Raw genomic sequence first — 25,672 nt, forward strand, 5'->3', positions numbered from 1 at the left:
TACATAAATATAAGCAGTGGATTATTCAAGCTGATTCTATGAATGTGTCAACAGGCTGCAAACACATACACAAAATAATCTTTTTAACTATTTCAAAATGCATTAACCAATAAAGAAAATTAGCTTAAAAATATGAAACATGGTGAATATAACTAAATTATATTTATTGTGTTATCTTTGATTCACCTCAGTAATTGCAATCTGTTCCCATGACGTTTTCTCACGCAAGGTAGAAATTTCACGGAGGGAAATTTCTATTGTTACCACCTGAGCATTAGGGTCAACTGTAGAAAGAAAATGCTGTGTAAAACTTTGTTTGTTGGTAGCAGGTTGTGACTTGTCTTCCTTCCCTGAAATGATTGGAAGCAAGATCTCAGTATTCTGTTAATGATCTGTGAACTTCCCCACCACGTTTTCTCTTCTGCACACTTCTCGGTGATGCTTAAAGCCCAAATAACAACATCAAAAATCTACCTTTCTGTTTATTTTAGAAGTGAGAGTTGGGACTGTAAATTATGTCTCCAATCTATCATTTATTGACATTAACTTTTAAAATAATCTATTTACATTAGTTGCTTATCACTTTAAAAGAAATCACGATTAATTCTACATGTAATTGAAAAAAAATCCTTTTTACTTAATGTGTTTTTCTATGAAGTTTTAAATATTTTGATGACTACCGTTTACATTCTTTACTAAATGAAAATCTATGAAAGCATAAATATCAACATTTTTAACAGTAGTCTTTTTATATAGAATTTTTTAAAAATGCAGGAAAGGAACCCAAAGATTGTGCATGGTAAAGTTAAAAAAAGTCAGTCTTCTAGGTTTCAGTTACCATCATCATGCTCACGTACAGTTCCAGTCCCTGTTGCTAGCTTTTGAAAGATTGCTTCCTGGCCATCTTCAATAAGATCCTCAAGATCGACTTAAGCTCCAATCAATCACTGAAGTTACACAGCTAATTGCCCCAGTAATTAGACCTCATTGTGATTACTCACAACTACTTCGTGATCTTTCAAATGCTGTTATGTGTAATTTATGGACCCCTGTCAGAACTAAATTGGCATTCTTTTTAAACTGGGTGTGAACTATTCATACTTCTGTTGATTTGGAGGTCAGCTGATTTAAATAGTATCTTATTTGGCTCTGAACTACTGTATTTAAAAGTAGGATAGCTTCTGTAACACACATTTAATCTCAAAAGGGGATTTGGTTCTGAAATTTGTAAATTCTACACTATAATTTTGGAGGTACGTGTGATGATTTTTGCAACTTGTATGTGATTACAGATCACCACATTTTCACTTCTAAATGTACGATCCAAATTTATATTCATCATTATTATTAGAAACAATTAGAAATGCGCAGACAGTCTGTTTGTACTTGAAAGAGGATAGGTAATTATTTTGGGTGGAAAAAAAGTTGCATCAAAAATGTTAAATTACTCTTACTTTTTATTTACTGTTTAACTATTTATTTACTGATCTATTTGCTACATATTTGGAGCATTACCTACAATCTTAGTTCTCTTGATCTTGCCCCATGTTTTTTGTATAATTAATCATTAAGTACCATTTAATCTGCTAAAACTCTTACCTACACAATTGTGGAATCAGCTGTAATAATTTCAGCATTATTACAAGCCACATCTTCATGTATACAGACACTAGCATTTGTCACTTTGCCAGAAGGTAGAGGGAGCTGGAACACTACAAGTGCAGTACTGTCAAATCTAGATGCATATTGCCAAATTGCTCACTTCTAATTTTTAACAAAAATATTTGTGCTTCTATGATTAATAAAACAGCGTTTTAGAACATAAGCTGTACTGGAAATTAGCTCAATATCTGAACAGAACAAAAATGTATAATATAATTAACACACTTAGTTATATTCTAAAGCAGCAATCATTTTAGCAGAAAATTGCAATTAGTGGTATAAATATAGACAAAGCAGAATGCTTTGTCATCTCAAGTGATAATGAACTGATAATTATGCTGAAATATATTAACAAATTTAAGCAAACCATTTTTTAAAATTAAGCTTGTATTATCATCATTGACCACTTAGAACCACATTATCCTCTCTTCAATAGTATTTGTGGAAAAAGTGGAGGTGAGTTGAAAAAGTGTCCTGCTGACAGAAGGCACTAATTGACTATTTGTCACACTTAGCATTTCTTTGAAGATTCCTCTAACTCCAAAATGTCTTCAGGAATATTAGAGAAGTGTCAGAATAAAGCCTATTTCTGCTTGTTAAGGCCTTGTTAAATACCAATCACTAGAAATGAAGCAGCTGTGGAGGATAACAGAAAGATGAACATTTTGAGATTTAAAAGTCAGGTCTGGCATACATAAGCCTATTGAATAGAAAATTTTGAAGAATCACCATTTTATATCACAAGTTTGCTGCTTGAGAAGAAAAGTACTTTAGTTAATGACAGATATCGAACGGTGTAGCAGTTGGAGAACAGAATAGTCTGGGAATGCAACTCACAGCAAGTACTACCCCATACAGTGGGTCTGCTGCAATTGGGTCAGCTGTCTGGCCATGACGAACAGCATGCGTAGCCTTAGGCTCAGCAGGGAGGCTATCACTGAGATGTGTCATATGTTCTAATGAAACCTGCAGGGACAGACTGCCATCTGTATGCCAGTAACCAATTTCTATTGATCCTTGACCCTCCTGGTCAGGGCACACACTGCTTCTGCAGTCTGAACCCAAATATAGGTCTAGATTATTTTTTTGTGTCTTAACCTAATATCTGCCTCTATTTCACTGATCTTCTCTCTAATTATGTTCACCAGTACTGTGATGCAACATAGTGAGATAGGTGCTTGGCAAGTGGAACACCTCATTGACCATTAGATTCACTTTGCACTTTTAAGAAAGCAGATGGAATCTAAGAGAACGTAAGTATAATTATTGTTTGAGATCTTGTCATTACATACGCTGTTATGCATTTGATGTGTGAAATATGTGTAATTCAGAGAATGGAGTTGTTGCACCACTGCTGAAAATTACCACAGAGCAGGAACTATCCTCTTATTTTCAGTGAGGTGACAATGACGTCAGCCACAAACTGGAGGAGCATCACTTCATATTATGCCTAGGGAGCCTACAACCCAATGGTCTCAATGTGGACTTTACCAGTTTCAAAATCTTCCCACTCCCGGCCTCGTCCCATAACCAACCCTCCCTCTCATCCCCATCTCCTTGACCTGACACAATCTATCTGTCTGTCTTCTCTCCCACCTATCTGCTCCTCCCACCTCACTGACCAATCCCCACCACTGCCTACCTGCACTCACCTATCACCATCCCAGCTACCTTCCCCAGCCCCACCCCTCCACTCTATTTATTTCTGAACTCCCTTCCCCCTCCCCTATTTCTGAAGAAGGTCCTGACCCAAAACATCAACTTTCCTGCTCCTCTGATGCTGCCTGGCCAGCTGTGTTCCTCCAGCTCCACACCTTGTTATCTCTGACTCCAATGTCGGCAGTTCTTACTATCTCTGAGTGAGTCATTGGGAAACAATGGCTTTTACTGCAAAACAATCCTATCTCTAATCCTATTCAGCCTCTTAAATTTACAATACTTCCCAAGTCTCTTGTACATTTTCTCTCTGTCTTTCTCTTGCCATGCTGGTCTCCCCAGAAGGCATCCAGAAGATCCAAGAGAATGGTCTGCACATGAATACTTGAAAGGTTTACTGGAACTTTCTATTGTTTTGGCCAATCAGGAAGACCCACTTAATAGTTTGAAACATTGTTAATCATTTAGATGGCCTGCTACTCTTTGCTTCTTTGTGAAGCAGGACACGGTGACTTTCTGTCTGGGCCTTCCTTTATTTAGCGGATAAGTTGTTAGGGGTATGTCTGTCCAGGATAACTGTTGCCTTTTACATTATGTTAATGTCACTAGCACCTGGCTGCTGTGTTTGTACTGTATCTTGTGTGTGGGCTTTGTGATTTTAGAGTTTTACTTGCCCAATGTACCCAGCATCCCTTGTGTTTGGCCAAATTAGTAATGTATCTGTGTTTTAGCGGCCAGGAGGCTGCTACAGAGCTAAGAGTACTGTTGGAGAGTAGTTCTTCAAGCTCAAGTGACTTGGTGGGAGGTAGGAGTGAAGTCAAACTTTTAAATATGCACGATATAATGTTTAAAGATAAAATGGCACACTGTGAAATTACTTGGGGAGAAATGCAGGGCAAAAAGAATTGCATCTTACTCTGGATATAATTGCTGGGCATGTGGAAAGAGGCCGTCACAGTGACATCAGATGACATGGAACTGAAGCCTAGGTTTGCAGGCTCCAGTTTTCTTTCTTTCAATAAAATCTGTTACTGTCAATTCAAAAGTGTAGACTGTGCATCACTACAGAAGACTTGAAGGTAGTGGAGGTTGAATAATTTCCTGCTGGCTCTTTAAGTTAGCTTACTGAAACAGTGAGAAATTATTCAACTTCCGCCATCTTCAAGCCAAAACCAAAGTCACCCCAACCAGTGTCATTGAGCTGCAGTATGCAGATCATGCTTGTGTATGTGCAATCTCAGAATGTATTCCAGACCAGCATCAGCATCTTTATGGAGGCATGGGTCTCACCCTGAACATCTGCAAGTCGAAGGCTCTCCACCAACCTGGTGCAGCATTGTGGAGCAAATCCTTAATCATCAAGGTCCACGGGGAGGCCTTAGAGAAAGTTGACTACTTCTAAAACCTTGGGAGTGTCCTGTCTGCCAAAGCAGCTATTAAGGAAGAGATCCAGCATCGCCTCCAGAGTGCTAGCGCAGCCTTCAGCTGCCTGAGGAAAAGGGTGTTCGAGGACAACAACATCAGATCAGACACCAAGCTCATGGTTACAGAGCTGTGGTGGATCCCACCTTCCTATTTGGCTCTGAGGCATGGACAGTCTACAGCAGACACTGGAGCAGTACCACCAACGCTGCCTGTGCAAGATCCCGCAAATCCACTGGGAAGAAAGACACACCAACAGCAGCGTTCTCGACCAGGTCAGAATCCCCAGCGACAAGGCACTGACCACCCTTGAGTGACTATAATGGGCTGAGCGAGTCATCTGCAAGACCAACACAAGGCTCCCCAGGCAGGTGCTCTACTCCTACTCCCACTCCCAAATGGCGGGTGAACCCCAGATGGACAGAGGAAGTGTTCTAGTGATACCCTCCAGGCCTCACTGATGAAGTACGGCATTCCCATAGGCACCTGGGAATCACTGGACCGAGACTGTCCAAAGGGAAGGAGGAGCATCCAGAAGGGCTTTGAGCACTTCAAGACCTGCTGTCAGGAAAGAACAGAAGCCAGGTGAAAACGGTGAAACATGCGTGCTGCCACACCAATTTTCCACTCGCCCCTTCCCGTGACCACCTTCTGTCCAAAGTGTGACAGAGCCTGCTGTAGCCGCATTGGTCTGTAAAGCCACCTATGGACTCACTCAAGTGTGGAAGACCATCATCCTCCTCTGAGGGGCTGCTAATGAATGAATGGATGATTCAAGACTTGTTAATGACTTTTGAATAGTGACAGACAAGGATGGAAATCTGAACGAAATAAATTCCGCCCCAAATGACAGCTTCCTGCAAGATCTCACTAATTCTGGACTAAATGTTGCCAAAGACTTGCTTGACGTCTCCAGGCTAATGAATACACTTACTTTATTTGGAAGTATAAACTGGAAAATGGAAGTTTAGATTCTTAGTCTCTTTTTTTTTCTACAACTCAAGCAAAGGTTGAACTGTGTAGTGTTCTTTTGCTGAAGCTAGATTTGATATTTTTCTATTGCATCAGGTGTCTTCAGTAAAAAAAGGTAACTGCTGAGGATTTGGGATAGTTGAAAGTAGCAGTTCATCACAGAACTGAAAAGGGAGAAAGTAATGGGGACTCTGAACCTTAAGCCTTCTGGCAGGTGAATTTGCACCCTCTCTGGCATTTTAATTGGAAAAGAAATCGCTCTTAAATAATTCCAGCCCATAGACCCACGTGACCAACTAATAAGTTGAGGATTACGATGCTCAAAAACAATGTAATATCATTGCCAACAAACAAAGGAAAATAATTGTGAGAAAATCCTCTCATTTTGCCTTTTGGATTGGAACCTGATCCACAAACTTTGTCCCTTTCTGCCTACATTTTCGTGCACAGAGCATTTATTTTAAAAAAACAGATTTCCAGTTTGCCTTGCTCAGGCTATGTGTGAATGAATATGTGTGCGCTTGGATTTAAGCGGGGTGGCGTGGGGTTGTATAGTCTGAGTGTGCATTTAAGAATTAACAATCTGTTTTTGCCAAATGTGAGAAGATAGGTTTATTATCATAAATATGTTTCTGCTTTTTGGATCATTGTAAAAAAAACTGGTTCTTCTCTCTTAGATCATGTCAGATGTCAGGCATTAGCCATCTGCAGAATAGAATCATAGAATCCCTACAGTGTGGAAGCAGGCCATTAGGTCCATCGAGGCCACACCAACGCGCTGAAGAGCTTCCCACCCCATCCCTGTAACCCTGCATTTTCCCATGGCCAATCCACCTGACCTGCACATCCCTGGATTGTGGGAGGGAAAAAGAGCACCCAGAAGAAACCCACGCAGACACAGAACGTGCAAACTCCACACAGCTGGTTGCCCAAGGCTGGAATTGAAACCAGGTCCCTGACACTGTGCGGCAGCAGTGCCTATCACTGAGCCACTGTGCCACTCATTAAATTGATCATCTTTCACATTTGTGACAAATGCGAAATAGTGGGGCTTGGTTTCCAGCACATTATACCCACTAAGGTGTGATAAGACATGACTTCCTAATTTCTATAGGCCTTTGCAAGTCTTCCTTCAAGATCCACAATTATTTCCTCATTTTTAATTATGTTTGGCTTGATAGTGTGCATTACTTTTCCTATGATCTACCTCATTGCACTGTGGTATTTGTTCTTTAATGCCTCACTTGATAATCTATCATTTTCTCTGTGGCAGTATTATTTTTAAAGGTGTGTCTTTAACTATTGTAGTCATCTATTCTGTTCTTTGCAGTCACTCTATAAAATAGTTCACTTTTTTTTTAGATGACAATTTTTTAATTCCTCCAGTTATGTTCTGTTATGTATTGCCAAGCTCTCTTCTTTCTGAATGATATTTGCGAGTAATCTCACCACGACTGAGGTCAATTTTAACACTTAGCACTTGCCTCATTTGTGGTTGATATTCAAGGTACTCTGGTCTTTTTGAGGTCTGAAACTCAAACAGTGACAAACGGCACATTTCAGACTGGCACAGTGGTGGAGTGCACCAGTTGGGGAGGCTATGAAATATGGTTCAGACACAGAGTGGGCCTTGGTTCTTGAGTCATGGAAATATACAGCATGGAAACAGATCTTTTGGTCCAACTCGTCCATGCTGACCAGCTATCCTAAATTAATCTAGTTTCATTTGCCAGCATTTGGCCCATATTCCTTTGAACCTTTCCTATTCATCTAACCATCAAGATGCCTTTTAATTGTTGTTATTGTACCAGCCTCCACCACTTTCTCTGCCAGTTAATGCCATCCATGCACCACTCTCTGTGAGAAAATGTTGCCCCTTTTAAGTCTTTCCTCTCTCACAGTAAGGTGGATAAAACCCCTGGGCCTGATCAAGCCCATCTTTGTGGGAGGCTAGGGAAGAAATTGCAGAGACCCTTGCAGAGATGTTTAAGAGGGAAATCAGAATGAAGATTTCACAGCGGAAACTCAACTAACCGCCATATTGGAGGTGATCAGCCTCACAGTTGTTGCTGCTCGTAAGATCAGCTGATCTATTAGTTGATATGCATACACAAAGATCCCCTGCACCTTTGCCTATAACTCAAGGTGCCAGACCTGAGACAACCAGCCAAAAATACTCCCTGTTGGCTGTCACTGCCCTCTAATTACAGAGGTCAATGCTATAACAGCATGAGCTCATTTCCAGCAATCTTTTTGGCAGCTTCTGCTGAAATGTGAGTAGCAAAACTATACTTTTAGAATCAATTTCAGGAACAATACATTAAAACATGTTATTTGGTTCTGCTGTTATGGCAATTTTTCAGAAATGCATTCATGCAACAATGAGTAAAGCAGCCACTGAGTCCAGTTTCAGAAAGTATAGTAAATTGATCTTAAAGGCAGCTGTTTTGCGGCAACTATTTCAAGAAAAGCTAAAATGGGACCTGTGCAGGTGAGCAAATTCTGCAGTTAACACTGACATAGATGTGGTACCCCCTCAGAATGAGATCACACTTGCACATGGTAAGAACCCGTGCACTGAGTCTTTTTGTGTTAAGAGGCTATTGTGCTGCAGATACCACAATTCTGGCTGGCCAGGAAGCCATCTCATTGTTAGTAGCTGCTGTAGGCAAAAATGGAGAATTTAAAGATTGCCGACTAACTTATTTAGCCACAGTATGATGTGCCTTCTATGGCCATCAAGTTCTGAGTTGGGAATTAAACCCGGAATTTCTGTCCCAGAGATGGAAGTGCTACAACTGCACCATAAAACCTCTTACTTTCATCTGTAAATGGTGGACCAAGGTACACAAAAAAACTTGCATTTATATAGCACATTTCAAGTCTAGCATGATCATACTTTATTGTCAATATAATTACGATTATAATGTAGAAAATGGAGCCTGCAAATTGTCAATTGATAGTGACTAGGCCATTTTTATGTAGTATAACTGTTGGCCAATACACCAAGAAGCATTCATCTGCAAAATAATTCCAAGGAAGCTTTATGTCTATCTGACAGGGCAGAAAATAGCTGCTTCAAACACTCATTCTCCAACAGCACAACCAACTCAGTATTGTAGTGGAGCCTTTTCCTGATTTATTTTTTTTTTCTCTGGTTCCTTGAGTAGGACTTGAACCCACAATCTTCAGACAGCATTGTTTATTATCCTTTTGGGTTCAGCAGATGAAGTTACAAAGAGGTGTAGAAGAAACTTTGAACTGAACATTGCAAGTGCCAAATAATCTTGATGTTAGGTACAGGAAACAGAATTGAGTGAAGAAAACACAATACTGTTGGTCCAAGTTTTACATTATTAACTTTTAAATCAAAATAAAGACACAAAATATCTACATATAAATAGGTAAAGGTGAAGTCACAATTGTCCTGCTCTCGTGTGTGTCTGTGTAAGAGCGAGAGATAGAGACAGATGGTGGTGAGCTTAACCTGAGGGTCACCATACCTCAGGCAAGGGACAACATTGAGGAGACAGGACCTTCATAGTAACCTCAGCAAGAACGGAAATTGAACCTATGCTGAGCTAATCAACTCCCTATACATATAAATGTACATTCTAGAATTGTATCCTGGTTCAGACAGAAGAGCTTGCTGATTAATTTTGATTAATGCTTTATACACTTTTCTGGACCATAGGGATGTTGATATTGTTACTAAAAACTTTATGTAGTTTTACCAAATCAAAAGATTGTTTAGTTTTCTATTCATTTTGAAATTGTAAATAATTCCATGTATTCAATTCACAATATTGCTAAGAATTATTAGTAATGAAACTCTTCCCCTCCAATTTGTAAAAGCGAATCTATGGAGGGTTGAGGTGAGTGATACAATTTTATTGTCAGATAACTGAGTTGGCAATGAGAAGTTTTACATTGATTAGCTAATGTGTAATTAATGTGAAAATCACATTGTGTTACAGCTGTACTTGCTGCTCTATAAACTTTAACTGGTATCATGTTAGGGGCTCTGACATGTGTCTGTAAGGAGCCTGTTCATAGTTATTGCTCTGCTTTTTTTTTCTGCTATTGAAATCCCATTAGAGGGAACTGTTAGATTATGAATAATGCTAAATTAAACCAAAACGTCATACTAAAATTACAATGGAATATTAAAAGTAGTTTAAAGAACTAAAAGTTGACAATTCCACTAGTTAAACACATTTACTTTTCTACTGAATTCAATCATTAACTGTTTAAACTCATTAATATAAAAAAAGCCCAAAATCTTAAAGTAGAAAACAGAATATTTTTTAAAAGCCATGAAACATGTAAATGTTGACTTTTTGAGAGACTTGTACGAGGTACACAAAGTTAGCAAGCAAGTAAAACAAGTAATTTAAAGATAAATGACAGACTCCACTTTAATGCAAGTGGATTGGAGTACAACAATAAAGAAGTCCTGCTATAACTGTACAGCTCTTTAGTGAGACTATACTTGCCATGCTAAGAGCAGTTTTGGTCTGAATTACAGGAACAATGCTTTGCATTAGGGGCAGTGCAGCAGAGCTTGAAAATCAGGAATGACAGAGTTGTCCCATGAGCCTGAGTTAATTGGGTCGATACTTTCTGGTGTTTAGAAGAATGGGAAGTGATTTAATTGAAACATATAAAATTCTGAAGGGGTTTAGTTGGGTATATAGTGAGTTTTTTTCCTGTCTTGGAAACCGAGAACTTAGGGACACAGTCTCAGGATAGGAGGCCAATCTTTAGAACGGAGATGAGAAGAAATTTCTTCAATCAAGGGTTACAAATCTTTCAAATTCTAAGTTTGTGGAAGGGTCATTATTGCACATAATTAAGGATGATAATAACCAGGTTTTCCGCTTCTCAGAATCAAGGTCTGCACTGAACAGATGAGAAAGTGGAGTAAAGGCTGACGGTCAGCCATGAACTTGTTAAATGATGGAACTGGCTCAATGAGCCATATAGCCTACTATTGCCCCTATTTTTATATTCAAATGTTCTTAAAGCACAAGTTGTCCCTTTATTTTCACATTACACAAAGTTAACCTATTATTTTGATTAATTTATTACCGATCTATGAGTATGTTAATCCAAGCTGAAGTGAAAATAAATAAAATGTTTAATTTGATTCAACAACAAACATCCTTTTGGATCACAACAAAAAAATAAAATCAGTCATTTTAGTGTTAACATTTTGGTACAAAATTTGTGGGATGAACCTATGTTTATTTTTTTCCACAAAGGCACCCCAGTCCAAACAAATTGATTCTTCATTTAATAATGACGAGTGTGACTGCACAACTGCACTTAAGGAGGCTGGAGTGATCAGCTGCTTAATATAGGAACATTAAAGCTGAGTTCAATATACATGGGCAAGGAAAGGAAAAATAATCAATCACAGTTCCCATTCTTTATTGCTTTTTAAGAACATCTAGTGAAATATGCACATGTGTAAATGTTGGCCAATAATTAGACATAGCTTAACTACAATGTTTGTTATGGAAAAATTGCTTTCTAACACTGCTTGAGTAGTCTCAAATTTGTGATATTTTGGTGTGTGAAGGAAAGCTGGCATCAAATGGAAAATTTATCTCCCTCAACATGAGTGATGACAGTGGAGGAGGGACCAATGAGGCAAAATATTGAGATACACAATGAACATAACCCTTAGGCAGAATGTGACTTACCTGTGTTTTTGTTGCACCATAATTTTGGCTCCTTCTCTTTCCTCAAGTTGTTGCTCAATATGATTCCATAAATACTAGTTACGTTTTAATACTGAATCCATCTATAGACCTAACAATAAGTGTTGGTAATCTCTTCCACTGTGGAGGCACTACAGTCCAGCTCATCCTATCCTCCTCTTACATATGGACTTCTAGCAGGGGTCACTTCATAGTTATCAGGAGCAGTAATTCGAGTTGTTTTTTTTTTTTCTAGTCCATGGGCACGTAAACCAATTGTATTACCCCTATTATGACCCAATTCAGATTAGAAAACTCAGCCAAAACCAAGGATCAAGATTGGAAAGTTCCTGGTCTCAAAATTCCAATGATTTATTGGAGAAAGTTATTGAGTTCTGATCTGATTGATTTTGTTTCTTACATAAATGCAAGCTCCATGTTCAGCAACAGGCATTATGTAACATTTCACTGATGTCACCCCCTGAATGCAGTGAGTTCCAATCTTATGTGCTCTGTATGGATAGTGTTTCTAAAATTCTCTGAAGAATAAATACATGAAAGAGGTAATTGATTTTTAGTACAGAAATATGATTTGTCATTAAATAAATCAGGGGAAACAGCAGTTAATGTGAACTACACTTTTTTTATTATTGTGTTTCAACTCTGCTCTTAAAAATTAATAACAGTGAAGTCCTGAAAGACAAGTTGTTATTTTAATATGTTTTTTAAGACATGCTGTGATATTGGGCAGACCTGCAGGGACCACACTAAAAGTGATTAATTAGACTATGGGAAACTCAAGAACAAACCCTAGTCTCACTGGACGGTTTTGCATCCTCACAAGGGTTTTGTGGAAAAGAAAAGTATTTAAGTGCTGGGGGGAGGTGACTGTGGGGAGAGTGGGACTGGGGAAGTGGCGAGAGTGGTGCAGGATACAGGCAGCAAATTCCTTCTTGGATGACCCAAATGGAAGCACTAAAGCAACAAATACTAATACATAGAAAGTTGCCAATGGATTAGAATATTGCTTTCTACTGTTTGAAGAAATATATGGATGAGGTTTGAGCTTCAAGAAAAATTATTATATTAAATAAGTCATTGTTATAATTGGGTTAGAAATGAAAAGTAACTGTCGCTAAAATAAGTGTAAAAAGCTTAATTATATCAGATCTGCTCAATTGTTGTTCATGGTTCCATCTATTTTCAATATTATGCAGACACTTTGATCTTAAAAATGTATTTAAAAGCACCTTCAATGATCTAAAAGAAAATCACATTTTAACATATTGAAATATTTTCCAGCATATTTCACAAGCATATCTATCTCACTGTTAGTGACGTATTATAATCTTCAGGTACTAAGTTATTCAATGTTTAGCTTATATCCCTACAATGTGCAGCACACTTACTATCTTCTGAGGTAGCCATCTGTCTCCAGACACTGATGGTACAACCATGTCCATTGGAAGTAACCAGTCTGAACTCATAGGCTGCATTTGGATGAAGACCTGTTGCTAAATAGCTAAAGGCTGCAGTTGGACTGGGCAACAAGTTGTAATGAATGGAAATGTTATTCTATCATTTATCCATTCCTTATACTCCAGAAAATGTGCATATTTGCAACAATGATTTACTTATTTTTCAAAGTATATATGAAATAAGTATTTTTGAAAATCTGATATTTATTTCTAATAGTAATGAAATCAAATAATATTATACCTTCTGAAACAGATTTCTCATTACATGTCTAAATTCTTTGAACAATTTCCTACTTAAAATTGTACTATTCAGTATGCACCAATAAAGAGCAGAAAGCAGTACTCTGAGGCAATCTATATAATTAGCTTGTTACTGATGTTCATAATCCGATGTAATACACATATTTAAAATTAAACAATCAGAACAGGTCTATCAAAACTAAGTCACTATTTTATCAGATTTTCATTCACGAAATTAAAAGTGATACATCTTATGTAATTTTCAATACTGCTATATTTCTCATTCTTATAATTTTTGATCTACATGAGAAATTTTACCATTGTTAGATGTGAGTTAGCATGACAGTCACTATATTATATCCAACCACTCCACCTTAGTTCACAAGAAACTGCACTTTCGCCCAATCAGTTTGGAGAGACCATTACCAAATTTCAAAGTTATGTGCTTCAACCTCCAACTCTTCCAGTACTTACTGGTACTTTTCCTTTCATTGACAACCATTTCCTCCTTACATTTATCTTTATTTTTAAATCATTCTTTGAATATGTGTGTCACTAAAACAGTCTAAATATATTGCCCATAGTTAGTTTACTTTAAGAAGGTTGAAGTGAGTTGCCTTCTTGAACTGATGTACTCCATGTGGTGAAGTTACTTACCAACCAACCAAAGGCATGTTGGTAGGCAGTTGTAGGATTTTAGTCTAATGACATTGAAGATATCACCATTTCCTAGTTAAGCCATGTTGGGGAGTGAGCTGGAGGGGAGCATTTCATGCACCTTTGATCTTCTAGATGATAGAAGTTGCAGATTTGGAATTAGCCATCTAAAGAAGCCTTGACAATTTTCTGTAGTGTATTCTGTAAACAATGTCCTCTGAAACCATAAGACACCAACAACAGAGGCAGTGGACATTCAAACCAGTGGATATAGTACCAATAAAATGACTTATCTGTCTGGAATGGTGTCACATTTCTAAAGTATTGTTCGAGCTACACCAATCTGGGATGTGGAGGTATAACTCTAAATGTCACCCATTTCATCACCGTTCCTTCCCTGCTTTCAGTGCCATCTATCTTCCATTTTCATTGATCCATTTTTCCATTTCTCCCCTCTTATTGTTAACTATTCCTTACCATCCAGTTTTCCCTTCAGGGATATCTATTACCTGCTGGTCAGTCAGTTCAGCTAAGAAATACTCCTAATCCATTAGATCTGATCTTACTCTCCTCTCAGCAATAACACTAATGTCATTGGCAAAGACTGCAATTTTTTTTACACTTTATCCGGAATGTCTATTCACATATTAGTTTTCAATTACAATAAGCAAAGATTGGAATAAACACTATTAATGCTGATAACTAAAAGGCAAAAAGTTGCCATAGTTCTACCAGACCATTGGGCTGCTTTCCCATGAGAGAGAGATGATCGGTAATGGTTTGACCTGAGGGCCACCATACCTACAGTGAAGGGAGAGCTTGAGAGGATGTGCCCTTCATTGTAACCTCAGGTAGTGTGGAAATTGAATCCATGCTGCTGGCATCATTCACGAGCCATCCAGCCATTTGAACCAGACCAGCATCTTCAGGTCCCTAATTTGGCACCCAGCCAACTCAGCTATCTTATCTAACTGGTTGGTGAGTAATAGTCCGCAGAACTTACAAATATGAAAACATGTGAATTAGGAGCAGGAGTAGGACAGTAGACTCCTCAAGCCTAGTCCATCATTCAATAACATCATAGCTGACCTGATTATTCTACATTTCTGCTAAGCCTCAATCATCTTTCTCCTCCTTGCTTATCAATAATCTACTTGCGCCTGCCTTAAAAATATTCAAAGAGTCCGCTTACACCACCACCTGTTGTGGAAAAGAATCACAAAGACTCACAAACATCGGGAAGGAAAATTTCTCCTCATCTCAGTCATAATTAGGTGACCTCTTATATTTAACAGGAAACAGATAGTAGACATAACTGGATCATTTTTCTGGCTGGCAAGATATAACAAAGTGATATGCCACACAGATCAGTACTGGGACCTCAACCTTTTATAGTTCATGTGAAGGCATTGAAGGAATCCTTGTTAAACTTGCTGATGACACAAAGATAAGTAGGAAAATAAGTTGTCAAGAGGATAAAAGGAGGCTACAAGCAGATTATAAATGTGTTAAATGAGTAGAAAAATATTCAGTAAGTAATATATCATGTAGAAAAATGTGAAATTGTCTATTTTGGCAAGAAGATTAAAAAAGCATTTTGTCTAAATGATGAGAGATTGTAAAGCTCTAACATACAGATGGATCTGGGTTGCTGATGCATGGATTGCAAAATAATATTATGCAGGTACAGCAAGTAATTAGGAAAGCTGATAGAATGTTCTTGTTTATTTCAACAGGTACCGAATATAAAATTAGTGACGTTATCCTTCATTTATAAAGGACACTAGTGAGACCACATCTGGAGTACTGTATAGAAGTCTTCTTATTTAAGGAGATTTGTAAATGCATTGGAAACAGTTCAGCAAAGGTTGACTAGACTAATAACTTATTATTATGTGTGTTATATTATGAAGACAAGTTGCACAGGTTGGGCAGGTATCGATTAGTGTTTAGAAGAACAAAACATCACTGGAGCGTAGGAGGTTGCGAGGCAACGTTATAGAAGTTTATAAAATAATGAGAGCTATTGATAGAGTTAATGGTAGTGTCTTTTTCCTAGGGTGAGGGATTCCAAGACTAGGGGCTACTTTTTAAAATGTGAAGACAGAGATTTAAAAAAGATATGACGGGCAATTTTTTAACACAGAGTGTGGTTCGTATGTGGAATGAATTTCCTAAGGAAGTGGGTGTGGGTAAAATTACAACATTTAAAAGACATTTGGATAATTACATGAATAGGAAAGGTTTGGAGGGATATGGGCCAGGAACAGGCAGGTGGGATTAGTTTAGATTAGGTCTAGTCAAGACTTTTTAGGACGTCATATGTTCCAATTAAGTCACAGTTAAAGAGTCATACAGCATGGAAACAGACCCTTCCGTTCAACCAGTCCGCGCCAAACATAATCCCAAACTAAGAGATAGCAAGAACTGCAAATTGGACGGAGGTGTCTGTTTCCATGCTGTATGACTCTATAACTCGATGACTTAATTGGAACATATAACGTCCTAAGAAGTCTTGACTAGGTCCATGAGGACAAGAGGAATTAGGAGGTCAATATTTAAAAAAAAAAAGGTCTCCCTCATAGATGAGGAAGATTCCTCTGTCACAGATTTTTGTAAAGCAAGGGGATGAAATGTTACTGGAGTTAGGTGGGAATGTCGAGTTATCAGATCAGCCATGGCTTTACTGATTGGTGGAGCAGGTTCGAGCGGCCAAATGGCCTGCTCCTGTTGCAAACTCGTGTGTTTATTTTCATTTGTAGGAAATGAAACTGACCTCATTTTAATGTAAAGCAGTAAAAATATAATTTCAATAATTTTACTGAAACTATGAGTTAAAACAGGTCTTCACACTACGTTCTCTGAAATATCACCAGCAGAACGTAGCAGCCTTGTCTGAAGCTGGTAACTGGGCAAGCCTGGAGCATTGTTACAAGCTGGTGCAGACCAGGCAACCTGAAGACTGGTCGAAGTGGCAGATGAGAGCCTTGGAGGCAGCACACCATCTGGAGCTGTCGCGAAGCGAGGAAGAATTAGAGCAGAGAAAACTGCAGAGAACATATGCTGAACGGATTCAAAATGCTCCTCAAACCAATCCTGGGGATCACCAGGAATGCTATTCTGTCAGAAACATTCGAAGACCTTTGCTGCTAAATTGCTTGTATGCAAATTTCATAATGGTGCTGCTAAAATGATAATTAGATTCAAAAAGCAGAAAAATATATGCATATTAAAGATAGCACTTCACTAAACAAAGCTTTTTCTATCATAATAAAAATTGCAACTGCCTTAAGTGTATTTAATGTTATATTTTATGCATTCAGATTCAAAAACATGTTTTACTCTGTGTTCTTCTTTGTGAGAAACACAGCTAATGATGGTTTAAGTTATGCATAAACTTACATTTGAACCAAGTGTGAAGAAGTAAGCTCTGTTAAATTAAGTCATACCATTACTACTGGCCATCTTTTTTTTGTGTGGGTTTCTGACATTTTTGTTTATTTAGATTACATACTTAAACTGTCTGAAGATTAAGCTAGATAGTTGCTCAAACTAGGGGGGTGAAGACATATCTTTATTTTTACAGCTAGTTCTGAGGCTCCATAAAAACTCAGTATTGTGCATTGTTCATTCTTACTGATCCCCTATTTGAGACAACTGCAAAGACTATTCATGAAATTTAAAGTACTTTATCAATCATTAAGACCACCAGGCAGGTACAAAGGATTGAATGTTCAAGGAAAATCATTATACTCATAAATCTCATGCAAGATCTATAGAAGACAAATTATCCAGAAGGTACTACCATAATCATATTGTTATCTAAAATCAGCATAGTCCTACCAGATTATAGGCTGTTCCCTCATCAGAGAGAAATGACTGGTGGTGGTTTAACCTGAGCGTCACTACACCTCAGATATGGAGAAAGTTTGAGGAGAGTCTTTCATGGGGAACTCAGCCAATGTGGGAATTGAGCCTATATTATTGATATTATTCTGCGTTGCAAACCAGGCATCCAGCTAACCAATCTCCTGCATTATTATATTTGTCTAACATGATATTTCATACATTTTAAAAGTGTAGTCTTTTGTTTTTAGAAATTGAAAAGCAAGTTTGGTGGGTGAGGCGTTAATTGGTAACACCTTAAGATTGGAAAACTGCACAGATTTAAGTCAAGTACAGCTCAAAAGGTAATTTGTGTTTCTTAGATAAAGTCAGAGGGTGACAGTCATAAACATGGTAGGTGGTCTTACTTTGCTCAGGAACTGGATACATGATATCTGCAGTTGTTCTAGAAAATGATGTGTCAATGATGTATTTTCCTAGAATTGAGGAAAGTTTGGAAGGTGGAGCTTTTTTTGAGATTTACTGCTTTAAGTTTTTCTGCGAAATCAGTTAGTACACAGCCAGCAGACAAGACTGGTTAATATTTGGAAAAACAGCGAAAAGAATGTGTCAGCTTTGAGTCTTACATAACTTTTATCATTTTAAAAGTCTACTAACAATACCAGACCTTCAACATAAATGTTAAAATTTATTCCCCATGACACAGTCGCTGATTGGGAATTGCCATTCAGTATGAGACGAACTTGCTAAGGGAGAACATGATTTATTTTGCTGTAAGTTAAAGGAAGAAAACTACATTAATTTTCCAACTGATAAGCAGTTCATCTTATTGCAGTTAGTGTTCTGGAAGTAATCGCCTTGGTTGCAGTTTGAAACCATAGCAGCATGCCCTTGGAAACCAAGGGTGGTTTCTGATGTTTAAACCAATGTGTAGGAATTACAGAAGCTTGAGCTGCAGAATCCAGAGTTGCAGGGTTGGTAAAAAAAAAAGTTGGAGCGTTACTTAATCAAAAGTTAATGGAAGGACTCCCATGAAATTTTGCACTTTGCAGAATAGCTGGAACACTGAAAAGAAATCAGAATAAACTTCTATGCCTTTGGTTTGTTCCAAAGGAGGGTGAATGAATCTTCGAGATTCCTAAAGATGAAGGAACTATTAGGAAGATCATACACATTAAAAGGCTATCGTCTTCATAACTTTTAAAATGCAAGCTTTATTCACTACAGAGTCTTTGAATTGGCCTTTACTTTTAAAATGAACAATATGTCCTGACAAGGTGACCCTAGAGGTCAGGTGACCTGGTCTGTTTTTTCAAGGATCGAATCCAAGATTGACTCAATATCTTGCTATATCCTAAAGGCAGACAAATGTGTAGAAATCAATGACTTAATGACTGAAATAACAACATAGCGTGGATTTCGTACATTCAGGAATAATATTTCATAGGGAATAAAATGACTCGTATTGACCATGTGACAGCAGTTACCTTCCAGAAGCAACTTTAGTAAGGTTTGTTCTTACAGCAAAGCAGAGCAGCAATTACATCTGTGCCTGAGGAAGATCATTAAGCCTGTAACAATTCAGGTCATTTACAAGCTCACTAAATGTAGAGTAGACTCGATGGACTGAATGTTTTACATCTACTCCTATGTCTTATTTTCTTATTTCAGATGTACCAAAGCAGTTGATAGGCCCCTGGTGATGAGAGCACAAGACGCTAATTTCATGACCTATGGAAAGTGCATCAATTGGAAATAATCCAGTAAACAACGTTGGCATATGACTTTCACTGTGGAACTCATCTAAACTGCACTTCAGATAAGAAGAAGACCTGCAATGTATGTTATTCAAAACAAGACAACCACGTGAATTATAAATTATTCTTATTTTTATAACTTGGAAAAGTGCTCTATTCTCTTCAATTGCATTTTTCTTGAGTGTGGTCGTATGTGTGTGTGATTGAGAGAATGGGTGCTGTTGCATTTGATTTTGGGCTGAGTTCTTAAATAAACAAATATTTTTCTTTGTTTAAACCTACAAAATTCTAATGCTGGTTATTCAAGTTGCCCACACACTCAGGGATTAAGGAATATATACACACCTTTCTCTTAACATTTAACTTATTAGGAACAGTGGGGAATGGGACAGAGATTTCAGCAGTTCTCTCATATCTTATCTGTAGCAGAAAGAAGTGAAAAAGTAGAATTTAATTTATCACATCAATCTTTATCAACTTTAGTTTGAATTAATAGTGATTGGTTTGTTTAAGTTCTCTTCACACATTCGATTGAATTTGTTTTGTGGAAAAAATTGTGAAAACCTAGGGAATAGTTCTGATGATTAATCGTTGGATATTTGGATTTATTTTTCAAACATTAATAGCTCCCAACAGGATATACTAAATTTATATTTTTTTTCTGTCATATTTATCTGCATTTCCAGTCAATAACCAATGTCTTGTGTCAAAAATCTTATCCAAGGAGGTATTTTCTCATTGTGGATCGACTTGGCTGAGTTGCACACTTTGAATTTTCAAGTTGTTGTTGCATTTTTCAATTCATGGTGTTCACAGTTTTTAAAATTAAAAAATATTGTAGTAACTACTATTATGAACCAGACCAGACACAGTCAAAATATTTTAAAAGGGTAGCCCAGACCCTAACTTTTTCGTATTTTAAAGATAGATGTGAAGTGCCATGTTCCGGATGTGTTGTATCTGGTTAAACTACTCGATGTTAAGCAAAACACAATTTATTTAAACACTGTAGTTAAAATACAAACAAAAGAAAGAGGAATTCAGATAATTTTAACCATTGGAAAACTTAACTGAATAATAAATACAGTATCTACTACTAATGAAATGTTACAATATAATAACATCTCCTGAACACTCCCCTTGGCAAAAAGGTAAATTCAGACACAGATTTTTACATGCAGTTCTCCAATCCAGGAAACAAAATCAGGAAAGATTTCAGAGAAAGTAGCAGCTAGGAATCGTTTACTGAAGCTTCCAACTCTTCTGGGATCCCAAACAGCTGACTGCTAAAGTTAAAACAAAACTAGAAAGCCTGGTCTGTGAGAATAAAAACCAAAAGAACTGTGGATGCTGTAAATCGGGAACAAAAACAAAGTTGCTGGAAAAGCTCAGCAGAACCAACAGTTCTGAGGAAAGGTCACTGGACCCAAAACATTAACACTATGCTGCCAGACTGAGCTTTTCCAGCAACTTTGTTTTTGTTCCTGGTCTGTGAGAGCTGGCCACTCCCATTCAAGCTGCTACCATTGTTCCAACGTTTTTTTTATAAAAAATCTAAAGGCCTCCTAAATTGTTTACTTAGGCTGTACCCAAGTAACCAGTTCAACACCTCTGCCTTTACAACTTCCCATAAAAACAAAACCCAGGATAAAACAACCTTTCTAAAATGGCAGCATCATCACACTAATTTTCCTTTTTCTTTTATAACCACGTTACCGGAATGGTTGAATGATGAGTCATTCGTCATGGATTAATTAAGTCCATAAACTAGTTTATTTAAAGCAGTAAAGTACATTATAAGTTATGAAGCAGACATTACAACAATTTAACTGATTTCTGTGGTGTGTATGGCTTGCAAACGCTAAGGAGACTAACTGCCAGAATTGCAACATTGCAAATATAAGGAAAAGGAGTCTTTAAAGTTGAACTCTCTTAAACGCAAGGTACACATATCAACACTCATCTCTCTGTCTTTTCTGTCTATTTCTCTATTTGATTGTCAACTTGTACAAATGATGCACTGATCTCTATAGTCCTACCATTTGCTTGTTTAATCAGTAAGGGAAGAATTGTATAACTGGCGACCCTGATTTCCAAACACTGCCACTGTAGCAATAATATGATATTTGGTAGTACAGGAAAATGTGGACACAAGTTCGAACAAAATCACTCCTTTTGGGCAAAGCTCCAAGGTTTCCTGAGGTGTAACTGACAGTATTTTTAAAGTGGTAAGATCATTAAAATCAATGTGAAACAATCCTATTGGATATCAGCCAATTACGACGTAATTTGGAGTTTTCTGCAAATTTTTCAGGAGTAACAGCATTTTTCAATTCCAAATGAGAAAAGTGTCATTGTTGAACTTTAAACGTGCGACTCCCTAGCCTAGTTCAGTGCCACACATGTCATTTAAGAGTAACATATCTGATAAATTAATTATCTGCTTCTTTAACATACTTATTTTGAATTGGCATCTTTTGGTACTGATGCAAATCACCAATAAAAATAACTTATCCTTAATTACTCTCTCAAAACCCTGCATAATTTCAAACTTTATCTCCTCTTGACCTGCCACACTCCATGAAAAATAATTTGAGTTTCTCTCATCCTTCCACATAACTGAAGTCCCTCAGCCCTTATATCATTATAGTTTGCCTGCTTTGCTCACAAAGGCTTTTGATATCAATTGTGGTGACTATATTATTTTAACCAATGTCTCATAAAGTTTGAATGTAATGTCCTTGATTTTTTTAGGCTAGGCCTTCATTTATAAAGTTCAGGATCTTATATCCTTTATTGATAGCATTATCAACTTGTAGTCCAATTTTCGAAGATTTGTGGACATGAATTCTCCAGTCACACTGTTTCTGTACTCTTTTTATCATTCAGTTTATATCGTCTGTCCTGTTCTTCCTCTCAAAATACACAACTAGATATTACTTTGCAATAAGTTTAATCAGTCCATTTTGCCAACCTTCTGATAATATTTTCTTTCTTCTTTTGGTCTTTTATTCATTTCTTTTCATACTTCATCTTTTTCGTAATGATCAGTGCTAATTTCTGCAATGTGGTAGACAAATGTTTACCATTACTACTTTAAATGGTGCTACTGAAAAGGGGCATTTTCCATCTCGCTGAATAGTCGGTCTCTTTTTTAAACATTTTTATATTTCCTTTGGGAAAGGCCACTATATTTTATTGTTCCACACCTTAATAACTACAGTTAAGCACAGCACTATAACTTTGAATTTTGCTTAGCTACCACCGGTAATAATAGGGTTTTCTTTGTTTCTGTCACCATTTAAGTAGTCCTTACGCCAAGTGATAAAAGCTTTTATGACAGGCATTGCATGATTGGTCACTTTCTCAGTGTTCATGCAAATGATTTCTTATGTGAGAATACTCTCTATCTAAAGATAAAGAGGTTTCAGCAATATTAAACACAACAGGTTACTATTTGCTTGCAATCAAGCAACTGAATCATTCCTGCTTTCATGTTAAATTCATTCATGGGTGTTGCTGGCACGTCTAGAGTCCACTGTTCCTCCGTAATTGCTTTTGCGAAGGTGGTAGCGAGTTTTCTTCTGGATGACGATTTCCCATCTCTTCTCATATTCCTCATACCCTTTCCGTTTCTCCTGTCGCTTTTAAAAATCTTATACAGCTGTCATGCAAAAGCGCAATGCGCTTAATTCTGAAAGATAACTCCACATCAAGTGAAGAAACATTAAATCGTTTTATGTGACAATTCTGGTGTGAAAATAAACATTTCTTCAGAAACCATATCAATGCTAGGTATTCATTTAATAATCCTTTAAAATGTTAATCAAACTGTTTAAACATCCTCCCCCTGAGATAAATGGTTCTGCAGGTTCTGAAACCAAACATTCCTAATGTGTTTAGCTGTCAAAACATTGAGTCGGCAGACCATACAGCCTTTTGAAGCTGGAAAAACAAATTGCCAGGATTTTACTGAGCTACACTAGATGGCCTGTCAATCAAAGTAGTGCAGGAGCAGATTCCTGCGGCTTTTCCTTATGTGAAGCTACAGACTATATTCTTTCAATTTTAAAGGATTGTAGACATTTCCATCACTTAAGATCGTGCACTGGAGTTAATAACCACTGTTGTCTTCAATTTAAAATTAATCATGGCACTTTTCCCAAGAACAAAATCAGTCTAATACATTTCATCACTTACATAATGCTGATGAATATAATGATCAACTTACTTTTACAAGATGGAGCTCAAATCTCAATTGTTTAATTAAGAATATATCTATCCCATTACACAGCAGTTAATAATGATATTTGAAGTTGTCAAATCATTTAACCTGTCAAAATCTTCCAAAATCCTCAGCAAACTGTCCTCAGTGTTCCTGAAATTATCAAACAAGACAGGTTTTCACAGCCTTCCAGAACATCCCAAACCCAATGAAAATACTCAAGGACAGTAAAAATAAATATTCCGTTCTGCTGCTAGTGGCAACCCTGCCACCAGATAATATGCATGTGGGATCACAAACTGACCCTAAAGACCAACGTGAAGATTGTATGGCCCATTTTCATGTGAAAATTTAAGTTTGCTATGAAAAAAAGATGTTTTGACGATTCCTGATGTGAGGACAAAAAGGTATAGCCTAATGTCACTCAGTGTTTCCAATCTACTGATAAATCATTTGTGATGAATTGCTGTGCTTTCCTAAGGCATTATAACTGTAGTATTCTCTCTGTGACAGCTCCAAGTCCCAAGTACTGTTTCCATATGTTTTGGCTGTGATGCTAAATCTCCTCTGACTCTGTGATACACTTTCCCTTTTCCTCCAAATCCATAGTCTGCCCTCCTCCTAACATTGCATCAATTGGATTGTCACTCAGAGGGGAGAGAGACAGGTCTCATCCCATCCAGAGTCTCTTGCAGATTAAAATAACACATGATTTTTTTAAAAAAAGCAGCATGCACGGTTCAATTATTTACTGGAAAAAAACATAAAATTCCTTTATGTATCTAGAGGAGTTCATTATAAAATCAATGCAAAATATTTGGAGAAAAACTATCATCGCAGTCAATATGAAGTTCTGTCCCTATGATAGGATATAGATTTAAGGTGAGAGCGGACAGATTTAAAAGGGACTTGAGGGGTAACATTTTCACACAAAGAGTGGTATGTGTATGGAATGAGCTACCAGAGGAAGTGGTAGAGGCTGGTACAATTACATATAAAAGGCATCTGGATGGGTAAATGAATAGGAAGGATTTAGAGGGAGTTAGTCCAAATGCTGGCAAATGGGACTAAATTAATTTAGGATATCTGGTTGGCATGGACAAGTTGGACTGAAGGGTCTGTTTCTATTTTGTACAGCTCTATGACTGTATGATATCCTCCACTCCCTGAAGCCATTGATTGATGAACTGATGTCAGGACAAGGATCAATATGCTGGATCAGAGCAGGATATAACTGTGGTGATTGTAACAAGATCAGCCAGGTAGACCTCTTAGAATATGAGTTCCCTGACTGGGGCCGTTAACCTGGTCCAATCAGGAAGCCCTGTCTGACGGATATAAACAGGTACGTCAGAAGTTCTTTTCACTCTGAGGAGCCAGACCAGTGTCAAGTACTATGTATGTGTAAATAAAGGGTGAATTGGTGATGGGATATCAGCCTCTGTGTATTTCAGTAGCCAGAAGAAGGATCAGAGAAAACTGTGACAGAAATAAGGTAGAAATCAATCAGGGAGAAGGGAGAAAATGTCAGAAATTTGAAACAGCTGAAAGAAAGGGATTAGTGAGCTTGAACAGAATGAGACAAAGTCACAACAGATTTTGGAAAGCTATTACCGACCGAAATAACAGAAAACAGTAAAATCATAAATAACAGTAACACAGAACATATTTCAAGGTACTTGATATGGAGAAGGTAAAGGGACTGGTTGGAGGTGCTGACTATAGGGGGAGAATGTACAGTCAACAGAAATAGCAAAACAGATGTCAAGTCATGGTGAAAAATTTAAGACTTGAGATTCAAATTTTGATCCAAATGATAGTGTTTAAGAATGTTTTAGAAGTGGGGAAACAAAAAAGAGGTATAAAGAGACTCCATAAAGAATAACAAAACGTAACAGCCAATGGAAGCAAAGGGGCTTTTGGTTGTGAATAGTGGAAGTGATACAAACTAACAACTGGAGGAAGGAGAGAGGGAGAAAGGGGAAAGTTGTAGATGACTGCAGAGTAAGGATCCTAGGGATCTGCAACAACCCACTGTATGGCTCTCTGTGC

At 37.5% G+C, this 25,672-nt stretch overlaps 1 long non-coding RNA gene across 2 annotated transcripts; it reads left to right on the forward strand.

The window, feature by feature from the left end:
• The first annotated feature begins 1,126 nt into the window (after window positions 1-1,126).
• Window positions 1,127-19,498, forward strand: LOC125484028. Of its 2 annotated transcripts, none has more exons than XR_007262903.1 (3): window positions 1,127-1,253; window positions 2,811-2,915; window positions 19,310-19,498. It is a non-coding gene; the product is annotated as an uncharacterized LOC125484028 (long non-coding RNA). The 2 variants fall into 2 exon arrangements; XR_007262902.1 differs by lacking the exon at window positions 19,310-19,498 and adding an exon at window positions 16,669-17,074.
• The last annotated feature ends 6,174 nt before the right edge of the window (window positions 19,499-25,672 follow it).

The sequence above is a fragment of the Rhincodon typus genome, chromosome 9, assembly GCF_021869965.1.
Source record: "Rhincodon typus isolate 14 chromosome 9, sRhiTyp1.1, whole genome shotgun sequence".
Classification (NCBI taxonomy): domain Eukaryota; kingdom Metazoa; phylum Chordata; class Chondrichthyes; order Orectolobiformes; family Rhincodontidae; genus Rhincodon; species Rhincodon typus.